A 12,170-nucleotide genomic window follows, 5' to 3' on the forward strand; every position below is an offset into this window, starting at 1 on the left:
TTGAACGTAGCTTTACAACATTGTTACTCATAGTGGGCTCTTTGAAACACGTGCTAAAATGCACAAAAGATGCAGCATCCGACCTAAACAAACAAATTCAAGCACAACAACTCAATACACAGTTCATTCAATCAATCGATTCTATTTGTTGTCCACTTGTTCGGTTCTAAGATTTTGTTCTTTATTTCATTCATGTTTATGAGATGTGAATTCAATGAAAAACATTTTAAAACCATGCAAACGGAGGCCCGGAAGGTAGAAAAATAGAGCAAAAACAAAACCGAGACCATCCTGAAAACCACACGTGCAGGGACACTGGCCGCACGTGTGGAACCACCACAGCACGTGCACCTCGCACGTGTAATTAAAGCAGAATGCACACTCAAATCTGTCCTATTTTTTGCACGTGCAGGACTCCAAGCCGCACGTGCAGTTCTGGGTTTGTTCAATCGGAAAATTTGCTTTGAATTGGAACTCAATCTTTTTCAAAAACCAACTCCATCCCCATGTATTTCAAGGCCCAAAATCCATAAAAACAACTTGATTTAAACATTTATGACTTTAAACAAAAACCATAACTTTAAATTGAAACTCAATTTCCATGCAAAAGGTCCAATCTTGAATTTAACACGTAAAATCATAAACCATACAATCTAGAGTTCCATAATCAAAATCCATGAGATTTTCTCCTCAAATTTGAGGAACCAAATAAGATTTCAATTGTATGAGCAAGAATGAAGCCATGCATGTAAAAACATTATGAACTCAATTTTGTCAATTAAAGGATCAAAACTTCAATTAAAATGGAAAATTATAAAACATGTATACTATGAATTCAAACTTTAATATCATGGAAGTTTTCTCTCCAATTTTCATGAATCATGTAAGAACTCTAATATATGAAGGAAATTTCCATGAAATATGCCATGTATGTTATGTTCTTAAACTAATTATTACACTTTCTTGCTTATCTTGTTTATACATATATTTTGCTTCAACTTACTCCATAAAGCCACCAATTAAACTTGAATTCTTCTTAATTAAACCTGGATTCCATGGGTTCATGAGTATAACAAGTCAAATTCATGAATTTAGAAGAGAATTCCTACCTTAAGTTGATCAATTTGTGGAGATCAAAGCTTTTTTTCTTCCATGTTCTTCTTCATGCTCTTCTTTTCTTTCTTTCTTGAGCTCTCTAGTTGTATATTCTCCAACAAAAACCACTAACTTCTTCTTTTCTACTTAAATTGATGAATAGGTTTAGGAAGCTTAATTAATCTCTAATTTCCTCTAAGCTCAAGCAATAAATTCCATTGAATTAAATTATAACAAATTCACTTTAATTAAATTAATTCTCAACATATTATGATCTCAATTACACTACATTTAATTCTACTAATGTGAATTAGGCTTTAACTATCCATCTCTAAACTCAATACAAGTAATGAGAGCCAAACATGACTTTACGAATCAGACAAACTCAATTTTAATTAAACTTCCCAGATGATTCTAAAAATTTCAATTAACATATCCATGTATGCCATTCTGTTTTCTGAACCCATTTTGGCCGTCAATTTCAGTTTCAAAGTCGTATTCTCAACAGATAATTCCCCAATTTGGATAGATATACGCAAATTAAATCATATAATCCGCAATTAACACATGGATAATCCTGATAATTATGATTTGCATTTTGGGGGTGTTATAGACATGAGTGTTTTTTCTTGATGAATTCATATTTTATTGGCAACAAGGTTAGTTGCTCCAGCTATTGTTGCAGGTTTAGGAGCCTTAGCACATACATTGAGCAACCTCGTCCCTGTGATAGGAGTAAGCGAGTTTGTTACAGCTGCAGCTGCAACTGCTGTAAGAACTGTTGTTAGTAGTTTTGCATAATCTTTAAATAGTTTTGGATATGTTTAGAAACCCATATATGCATAGTTTTTGGATGGTTTAAACTTTTTGGATAATTTAGAATTTAAGGATATAGTTTTTTAATGTTTGGAATGTATAGACAATTGTTGAACGTTCATAATTTATGAATGTAATTACTTTTTTATGCTTGAAACAATATTTTAGTGGTTGATTAATGTTTTGTGAAACTTGTTTGTAATGTTTGTTAGATTGTACAGAACAAGTCAATAGAACCTGCTGAATTTAAATATAAAAAAATACTGCATATTCTATAGCAGACATAATAGGTTATTGTATTATATATTTTACGATGAGCAATGAGAGTTCTGATTTGTCCCAAGAATTAACGGCGTGCAAAAGTAGTTGTAGAAAAATCAAACACGACGTACAAGATCCGTTATTACAAGGTTTTTATCGGTGTACTATGGCACGCCGTTGAAATGAATGACTTTCTATGACTGGTCATAACACGACTTTACATTGCACATCGTAGAATCATATCCACGGCATGTATTTGGTGTTGTAAAAACCTAAATTTGTTATAGTGATTGGAAAGATGTATCATTGGCTTACTATGCTTGAGGCAGGTAGAGCAGTGTTGGGTTTCTTATTATTATCTGGGTTCTATTTATGTGTATCATGCATAGTGATGATTATTTGTGGAGGATGTCAGTTGGCTTATATGGTTATGTAAAGAGCATTTTATATGTATTGCCATTGTGTTCATGTTGGGATGTTACTATTTGGAAATTGTAATTTGGAATTGGGTGTAAGTTTGGTAATTGGGGAAAAAGTAAATTGGATTTTATGGATTTGTTTTCAAATACCTGTTATTGTCGGGCAAGTTAAAACAAAAAGGTAATAAGAAAAAAGAAAAGCAAATGGTTTTGGTTGTTGGATAAATTGAATGATTTTGAGAAAAGTATCCACGTAAGTATATCTTCATGTATGGCACATATGTATATAATATGACTTAAAGCATTCATGATCATAATTATCTGTATGTTGTTATTGTTCAGGATCATGTTGGGATCCCTACTGGACTTTATGTTCATTCCATGTTACTAATCATTTTTTAGGTGAATGCTAAGAAGTAGTTCAAGATTGAAGATCTTCTTTATATGTTAGTCATAGGGCCTCTTATCTATTGGCAGAATACCGTTGTTATAAAAGGATTGAATCTTTCTCTTTTATGTAATGATGTAAGCTTGCGGACAACTTATTTAATTATTGCATGTTGCATTCATTACGTATGCGAATGTACTGGAACTTCATTTAATTATCTTTATTAATGTACTGGAACTTCTGTTCGTTACCTCTGAAATTGTAATATAATGTTGGGTTTAGAAATGTTATCCAAGTAACTAAAAGTAAGGCGTTACAATTTAATCTAACATCTCTCTTCAACTTTTGATAATAGGAGTCTACAATATATTTTGTTGTGGCATAAGGTCTCTCTCCTACTCATTTTCTCCATCATCAGCCTTCAATAAAACAATACAAATACAGATACAGATACAGATATATATATATATATATATATATATAGAAAGAGAGAGAGAGTGGGGGACCATGGAAGCGTTGTGATAGTGTCAGTAGAAGATCTGATTGCAGCATGGGGCGTGAAGTTTGCATCGTCTCCGATAATGCTCGCATCCATCAAACAAAAAGACCAAAATCAAATAATGAATCAAAAGTAGAAAGAAGATTTTATGTTTCAGTTTGAAGATTCTCCCGTTGAATTGATTCAAACCCTTGCAGAGATGTGGAGCAGAGACCATTCTTGATGAGGAATTGGGTTTTGAAGAGCTTGAAGGAACTGTGGCTTACATGTATGGATGTGACAAAAAGGGACACCCAGTTTGTTACAATGATTATGAAGTGTTCAGAGACATAGACATGTGTTGAGGTGTTTGGGGATGATGAGTGAAGCTTCAGAAGTTTCTTAGGTAGAGAGTTTAAGTGCTTGAATGGCTTGCATGGAGCTCGAGATGTCTTTGTTTTTTGTTTTTTTTTTTTTGTTTCTGTGTAGCTCAATTTTCTCTAGTTTGTTCAAAATACAGAAAAAAAAATTGTGGGCAAATAAAAAAAAAATTAGTCAAAATACAAAGAAAATTGTCAATAAATCAAAAAAATTTCAAACCAAAGAAATTTAAAAACACAAAGAAAATTAGAGAAATTGAACAAACCAGAAAATTTTAATTTCTCTGGATCGAAATTTCTTTGGATCAAAATTTCTTTGAAAAAATGTTGAGTGACCATGACTATTATGAAAATATTGCATATCCTTTATCCTATAAAATCTTAATACCAAGAACCTTAAAAAAAAATTTCCCTTTTCAAAACCTTGGTATCGCCACTAAAAAAACTAAATTACATTCATCTCTATTGAAATTTAAAAAAATACGACTTCCTTAATTTTACTATAATTACACTGACATTTTTTTTAAGAAAATTAAAGGCAAACTAATAATTAATACAAATAGTGTAAAGATACAAGAATAAATAATAAAAATATATAATTCAATATAAAATAAATAACAACATCAAATTTTCATTCATATAAATTATTGATGAAAAGGAATAAGTGTAGAGAAAATAGACGACATTTAAAAATAAAGGAAAGTTTTCCCAACCATGCTAATAAAAATAAAGCATAGCATACAAACTCTGTGCTCTTATGCCAAAAGGAATCACAAAAGTCGAGAAACCAAAAGGAATCACAAAAGTCGAATCATTCCAGAGATAATGAAAAGCTGCTATCAAAACTATAGTGCAGATAAAAAACATCGTTCAAACAGAATCAAAACAACACAAAGAAGTCGATGCAGCAATTTCAGCCAGTACAGAACTTAAGATCCTACAAACAAATTTATATAGCTCATAATAGAAAAGAGATATATAGTGCACAAACAAATGTCTCACATGACTGCACTCGAAAGTTGATTACAAATTTACACAGCTCATCAATACCAAAGATATAGTGCACAAACAAATATCTCACATGAATCTAAAAGTGAAAATATGTACATAGCACAAGATGTGATGAGCAATGGTTCCGCAGCATTAAATGACATTTCAATAAAGTTTTATCCGGGTTTGGATGGTGCTTTGACAGAAGGGGCATAACTGAAGATCTTTCCCACAATTGCCGCAAGTCTACAAATAAACAATAAGTCAAATCATCAATGTAGCTTCAACTGGGTCATTCTATTTACACACCATTTTCCCTCTCAAGGCAAACCAATTAATTTAGAGTGCTGCTATTAGCATCTACCAAAATTCTTTAGATCCCCCATTTTATAATTTTTTTTTATTACAATTATACCCTAAAGTAAAATTACATTAAAAAACATTATGAAATGGAACACCCATCTATCAATAATAACTAATACTCTATAATATTGGACACCCACCCACACCCCCACCCCTACCTCCAACTCCAACTATACGTATTCCATGTTTGTAAACCCTAAACCTATTACTTTTCATAACCAATTAACATAAACCCTAAATCGATTAATTTTCATAATCATCTTAAATCTTAAATGTGTCATCTTCATCACCATTATCAATGCTATTGAACTTGAAAGTTTTGCTTCAAGTATAACGTATACTTCATCACTTATTTCACTGTGTAGAGCAATGGAGGACGAAGACAACATTCTCGGTCGTTTATCTGTCTTGTATTAACATTGTCAGTCGTTTTCGATCGTTCTTGTTTCGTTCGAGTTGTTCGGTACTAGTTTGTTGACTGTTACAATTATGTTCGGTAACACAGTACTGAACATAATCCTTTCGTTCAATACATAAGTTCCGAACATTAATGCAGATAGTCAGTTATGTAATTTTCATTGTTAAACTAACTTAGAATGGAAAAGAGTGAATTGGAATGGATTTAAGTTATGTATTTTGAATGGATTTAATTCATGTTATTTTAAGTTGTGAATTAGAATGGATTCAAGTTACACAGTGATGAACAAATTTTGTTCGGACATACAGTGCTGACATGATCATTATTGTTCGACAAAACAGTTCTGAACAAAATACATTTTTTCGGCTACACAGTGGTGAACAAATTGGGTGGGTGTGCTTTTCATTGTGAAAATATGGAGATTAATTTTCTATTTTGAAAATATTATGGAAATATTATGGAGATTAGTTTTCCATATATATACATTGTTTTCTATTCCTACAATTCGCTTCAATCTTCACTTTCTCATCTGAATTTCCCAATCAATGGCAAATTCCAAAGAGACCCACGTCGTCGAAATCCTAATTGACGAAGAACACCAACCCCACAAGTAAATGCATTGTGTTTTCAGGAACCACTTTTAAGATGTGGTTAATGTTGGAGAGAGAAAAGAGAGAAAAAACTAGGGTTTTGAAGGGGTTTTGAGAGAGAGAGAGAGAAGAGAGAGAAGAGAGAGAAAAATCTTCACTTTCTCATATGAACAAAAGGGGTTTTGAGAGAGTGAGAGAAAAGAGAGAGAAGAGACATCACTGATGAGGAGAGAGAGAGAAGAGAGGGAATTGGAATGGATTCAGGTAGGTGTGCATTTCATTGTGAATATGGGTAGATTTGGTAATAAGTGGGGTGTCCAAAAAAATATTATTAAAATTTAGGGTTTAGGGTTGGGGTCCAAAGAAATGGAGGGTCCAAAGAATTTTGGTAGGTACTAATAGCGGCACTCTTAATTTATTTTTTATTACAATTTTAACCTTAAGTGAAATGACTATAAATGACAAGTTATGATACACCCCATTTGTGTATTTACAATAAAGGACAAGAATCAATATAATATAAATCATCAATTTCAAACTTGTTCCTTACATATCTTCTTTGTCAAGAATCCAAAAACCCTAAAACCAAAATAAAAAACCCTTCAACAAATAATCAAAAATATAGTATTATTGAAGATTTTGATTGGATTCAATGAAGAATGCATCTGACAATTCTCATTCGGAACAATGGAGCAATGAAAAAGTTTTTTTTTTTGTTGTTTTCTTCTTCGTTTTCGTTTATGAGTGGTAAATCGTTGTTCGATTAACCAGAGCTGAATGATATATCATTGTTCGACAAACTACAATCAAACAAATTACATCTGTTCAACAGACTACAATCGAACAACTTATATCTGTTCAACAGACTACAATCGAACAAATTACATCTGTTCAACAGACTACAATTGAACAACTTACATTTGTCCAACAGACTACAATCGAACAAGTATAATTTGTTCAGATTACTACGGTCGAACTTTTTCATTTAATTCAATTCTGTACTGCCGAACAGTTATATATATATATATATATATTTTTTTTTTTCAGAATTGTGTTGAGCAATACCACCGAGGGCGTCTTGATGAGTGTTTTCAACAATGATGTTAATCGGTGTGAATAGAGAATGGATGGGGAGATGAATATTATGGGTGTGGGGTGTGTGGCTGTGTGGGGGCAAAGATGGAACTTTGTGTGTATATTGTTGTGGGTGAGTGTGTGAGTAAGGGTAAATATATAAATTTGTGGTGTGTGATGAGAAAAATATTTATTTTTGCAAATTATTTTTGGTGTGTCTTTAGAAGTGGTTTGCCTTGAGAGAGAAAGTGGTGTGTCAATAGAGCCTCCCGCTTCAACTTTTTCCCGAAGAAGGGTTTGCAAAATGATTAACTGTTTTACCTGATGTCCGCAACCAAATGCCATATTCTTTGGATTAATGAAGCAGATTGAGCAAACCTATTGAGTAGGCAAAATAAAGAAGAAATAAGTTCCAACGCTCATTTCCGAAAAAAAAAACATTTTATTATGGGTCCAGCTTGTCTCCGGCTAGAGATCAAGACTAGACCATCCAATCCGGCCTGTGGGCTCACTTTTGAACCCCGTTTCTATGATCCGAACCGTTCATATTTTAGGGTTCGTCGAGTACATCATACCTGTAAAAAGCAAGTCGATCGGATAATGGTAACTATGTATTCGAATCAGTTTTTTATGGACCGTTTATTTTTTCACCTTCTATTTTTTTTTTATACAAAACTGATTCAAACTCATAGTTACCGTTATCCGATCATTTTAATTTTTTACAGGTGTAATGTACTCGACGAACCCTAAAATGTGTACTATTCAGATTATTGGAGCGCGGCCCAAAAGTGAACCCACGGGCCGAACTAGATGGTCCAGTCTTGATCTCCAACTGGAGACAAGCTGGACCATATTTGGTTGTATCCTTAAAACTAATATACTAATATTTGTATTAGTGATGGCGGTGGCAGTGGCAGTGGCGGTGGAGGTGGAGGTGGAGGTGGAGGTGGAGGTGAAGGTGGCAGGTGGGCATGAAGGTGGTGGTGGCATTGGTAAGTAAGATTCTTAGTTCGGAAAACCATTTTGAAAATGAAAAATATTTTCTGCCCAAATAGACTTGTTTTCCATACGTTTTCCATTGACTTTCATTTGTGTTATACCAAATGTCAAAAAATGGAAAAAATATTTTCTACCCAAATTTATGTTATACCATATTTTTTTGCCTTAACAAACAGAGTGTAAGATCATGCAAGAACCACAAACTATGTTTTATGATATTGCAATTCATTATTCCACAACTAATGGAGGCTGAAAACAAGAAAATAGGGAATTACAACCGAAAAAAAGAAGAAGTGCTCCTTTAGAAAAGTGATGAGAATGCACTTACATTGTCATCTGAAGTAGAACTTGCACGCTGACTTGTCTCAGCAGTCACATTATGTCCATCGAAATCAGGTTCACTTGGGCGGAAACTACTAGGCTGTGGATGCTCTGATGTGGGCGGAGGGGGTAGAGGAACCTTGTCTATAGCCCCCAATCTAGTTTTTTTTTTTTTTTTTTTGTTTTGATTAACAACAAAAAAGAGGAAATTTATTAAGGCACCAGGCCAAAAAGAAAAGAGAATGAGGCATCCTCTACAAGAAAAAAGAAAGAAGAAAACCAAAAAGAAAACAAACCAACATACAAAAAGACAACCAGCTACATGTAAACGACACAAACTGACACCCAATCTAAAGCAATCAAAAAAAGAGGAATCCCTCTAAACACTGGACTCGTCGAGGCCCAAAAAGACTCCAAGTATGTCACTCTATCCCATAAATAATCTATATCCCGAGTTGCTCCTTCGAAAACAAGCCCATTCCTTTCCAACCAAATGACCCAGAAAATTGCAAAGACCACACAACTCCACAACACTTGAGCCCTCTTCGACCTTCCAAAAACTTGAAAATCAAATAATAGCATTTAGGCAACGCTTTTTGGGGCCACCCACAGCACTTTGCCCAATCGAAACACCCACCCTGCCACCGAACAATGCAAAAATAGATGATCTTCGATCTAGAGATTCTCCTCTTTTACAACACATAATGCACCAGTGAGGATTAAGATACTGCCAAGGTCTTCTCTTTTGCAATGAATCATTTGTCAAAGTGCTCCCATAAACCAAGATCCACATGAACACTTTCACCTTAAGAGGAGCACATGCCTTCCAAAATTTTTTATAGAATAGAAACTGAGGTACATGCGAAGTATCAATTATTTGATCCAAGAGAGATTTACAAGTAAAAGAGCCCAACAAATGAATATTCCAAACCCACCTATCCTCCAAAATTGGAGACAAATAAACATTTTCAAACTTTGACAATAGAAATACCAATTCCGAAAAGTTTCGGAGGAAATTAAAATTCCAAGAAAAATGAGCCAACGAAGAACCAGCCACGGATGCAACAGAACAATTATGAGACTGAGAAACTCTATACAATTGTGGATATATAGGACACAGCAAAGGACAAAGAACCCACCCAAACATCCTCCCAAAATATGGCCATTTCCCCATTTCCCACCGTCACAGAAATGAATCGGGACCAAACTGGATAAATCTAAGAAATTGACTTCCACGGAGCACGCCCTTTATCTCTAGAGACCACTTGAGAATCCCTACCATTAACATGCATCCCATATTTACTTTTGATAACTGCATGCCGTAATGAACAGCACTCAATTGGGAATCTCCATAAATATTACCAACAGCCAAACCCCTCTTCTCCTTTGGTAAGGACACCGTTTCCCATTTCACCAAATGATCCTTCCTTTCTTCATCCTTCCCTTCCCAAAGAAAATCCCTCACCAGCTTTTCTATAGATTTAGCTACCTTGACCGGAATCTTGAACAAATGAAATAAATAGAAATTCCACTTAGCACTGTCTTGACCAAAGTGTACCGACCCCCATGGGAAAGTAAAGCCCTACTCCACCATTTTAGCCTCTTACCTATCTTTTCCACAACCGGGTTCCAAAACACTTCACCTCTTGGGTTACCTCCCAAAGGAAGACCCAAATATTTCATTGGAAATGTCTCTATACTGCACCCAATTAACTCAACCACTCTCTGAATTAGGCTTGAATCAGCATTAATACCAACTACCCTACTATTTTCTAAATTTACCCCAAGACCTAAGAGAACCCCAAAAAACTTTACCACCGAAAAAAGGTTAACCATTTGGCGCTCGTCCCCCTTAGAGAAGAACACAGTACCATCCGCAAATTGCAAATGCAACACACTAATCCTATCTCTACCAACCTATATGCCTTCAAACAGACCTACCTCTTTCGCCCTATCCACCATCCTACCTAACACATCAACTACCATAATGAATAGAAAAGGAGATAAAGGATCTCCCTGTCTCAACCCACGCGATGCCTTGAAACACTTCCCCTGTTTACCATTGACTATCACCGACATATTGCAAGACACCATACATCCCCTAATCCAGGATCTCCATCTCGCACCATACCCTTTCTTGTCCATCACAAAATCCAAAAAGTGCCAATCTACATGATCATACGCTTTCTCAAAATCTGCCTTAAACACAAGGCCTACCTTTCCTGACTTCCGACACTTTTCTACCACCTCATTTGCCTCTAGAACCACAACTAGAATCTGTCTACCTTGCACAAAAGCCCCCAACCTAGTGACGACTTCAGAACTACTTACGACGTTCACTTCAATCCTATATACAAGTTTTTACAAATTTTATAAGAAAAAAAAAATAAATAAACCAAACAATATCACTTAGCTTTAGTTTTAAATTTTCAAAAACAATTTTTGATTTTTTTTAATATTGTTGTCTTTAGTAAAAAAAATTCATATTTTAATAAATTTTTAACTTTTTAGATGCATCTAATTTAAATATACTTAAAAAGTAAAATATTTGTGAAAAAATCAATAAATACAAAAAATATGAAAATGTATTGAATTTTTGTATTTAATGATTTTTTAAAAGCTTTTTCACAATTATTTTACTTGTTAAGTATACATAGATTAAGTACATCTAAAAATTACAAAAAAATATTAAAAAAATCACTAAAGACAAAAAAATAAAAATAAAAAGTTCTAAAATTTTAACCAAACAGAATAATTTAAATTGCTCAAACGGTGAATTTCTAACGGATGCGTATCTTATTTGGTGGGATCCCTTAATTTTTTAATGAGATCAAACTATATTAAATAAAATATTAATAATATATAATATAAATAAATAAAATTAAGAATTTTTGATTAGTTGATGGGGCGATGGGACCTTATCACACTCGACATGGAGTCGCCCCTGCCCACTACGACAACTAATTGAACAATGTAACATAAATAAGTAAATTATACAAAATTTGGCCTTCGACATAAAAGCCAAATCCTCAACTCTAATGTAGAGAATTCTAATCGTTACCGCGGTTTAAGATTTAATGTTGATTTATATTGTGACGGAATTCCCCTCAAGGCCGCTATAGCAAATGCTGCTTCTTTCCTAGATATGTCCATATTCTTTGACATAATATCTGTAAAATTCACAAACTAAAAAGAAAAACATAGAATTAGAGCAAATAAGACAAACAGACAAGATGAACTTCAATTTTCTGCTATACTCGTACTAATACTTGCCTGGAATTTGAAAGAGTCGTGAACAGGAACGTCATTAAGAAAGTTCTCCATCATGTCCCACGGTCCATCTCCAACCCCAACTACAATTGACAATGGATATTCTCTACAAATAAACAAGCACATTTGAAAATGTTTTGGCATTTGAAGTGTTTTGGCAATAGAGCTATCACAAAGGAAACTTACAACCTGCAACTTACCTTGCTTTCACAATAGCGTCAATAGTTTTCTTTATCTGCGGGCTTTGGAACAAAAGGCTTGCATTTGCTGTCACCTATGACAACCAGCAATTAATAGGACCTTGAGAG

The sequence above is a fragment of the Camellia sinensis genome, chromosome 4 (genome assembly GCF_055761805.1).
Source record: "Camellia sinensis isolate YWXY chromosome 4, ASM5576180v1, whole genome shotgun sequence".
Lineage (NCBI taxonomy): Eukaryota > Viridiplantae > Streptophyta > Magnoliopsida > Ericales > Theaceae > Camellia > Camellia sinensis.